The sequence below is a fragment of the Pygoscelis adeliae genome, unplaced genomic scaffold (assembly GCF_000699105.1).
Source record: "Pygoscelis adeliae isolate BGI_AS28 unplaced genomic scaffold, ASM69910v1 Scaffold343, whole genome shotgun sequence".
Taxonomy (NCBI): Eukaryota; Metazoa; Chordata; class Aves; order Sphenisciformes; family Spheniscidae; genus Pygoscelis; species Pygoscelis adeliae.
Genome location: NW_008824402.1, coordinates 392,773 through 393,790, shown reverse-complemented (window position 1 = coordinate 393,790; position 1,018 = coordinate 392,773). Strand labels below are relative to the sequence as shown.

The window sequence follows — 1,018 nt, the reverse complement described above, 5'->3', positions numbered from 1 at the left end:
TTTTGCGCAGGGTCTGCAGCATCGCCTTGAACGTCTGCTGATGGCTGTGTTAAAGGTGTTGTGTGCGGAGCATTTGGGGCGCCTGAAATCCCCAGGCTGGGCACAGCTGTGCCACATTGCTGGCTAGCACGGTGCTGGCACACCCCGATATCGCTAACCCCTGGGGGGACAGCAAACTCCAGGGGGGGGGAACTGAGGCACAGAGCGCTGCATGTCCGGCCTGACCCCACTCTGCAAGGGCCCCAGCCTAGGACAGACCCCAGGTGCAGTGACCGCTAGTGACACCGTCTCCATGTGCCTGAGGCCACGGGGCTGTTAACCGGGGAGTTAGTGTCACCTTGCATTTCTGCCGCTGTGTGTGCCGGTCTCTGGAGGCTCTCGTGGGCCTCAGGGCACCCCTTGGTACATGGATCCGGCCCATCCACCCGCCGTCTGCAACCCCCCTCCTTCCTAAACTGTGCAGGTGTTTCCTATGGGTTATTTTAGAGACCCGCAGTTCTGGGGATGGGGTGTTGGGATGCTCCCAGCTCCTCCAACGCTTTGCATGAGCAGCTTTGGAGACAGCTGTGTTGCAGGGGTGTGCAGTGCCGCATGCAGGAGCAGGGTCTGCCCCGACATGGGGGATTCTGGGCGCTCCCAGCTCATCAGTGCAGGGGAACGGAGGGTGGCAAGGAGGTGGGATGCACGGAGCGTTGAGCAGCTAGAGGCTCTCACTGTTAAAAAAGGAGCTGTAATTTGGATGCGCAGGTGGGGTGGTTTGGGTCAAAGCGCAGCATCCATTGAAAGAATAACCCACAAATGGGCTGGAGGCCCAGTCTGGATCTCTCCAGCGTGTTCACTTGGAAACTTGTGTATGGGAGAGACCCAATTAACTAGATTTATGGCTGCTCTAGCCTGAGAAAGTCTGAATCCCTTTTAAAAGCTTGGCTTGCTGGAGCCAGACGTGGTCCAGGCTCCAGGTCTCTCAGCCCTGCCCTTGTTACAAGCAGTGATTTGAAAGGCTTAGCAGCAGTGATCA

At 57.9% G+C, this 1,018-nt stretch overlaps 1 protein-coding gene across 1 annotated transcript in view; it reads left to right on the top strand.

Annotated features, from left to right (window-relative positions):
- NAV1 (neuron navigator 1) overlaps nt 1–1,018 on the top strand; it is a 78,050-nt gene that overhangs the window by 24,672 nt on the left and 52,360 nt on the right. The gene's annotated exons all lie outside the window — the stretch shown is intronic.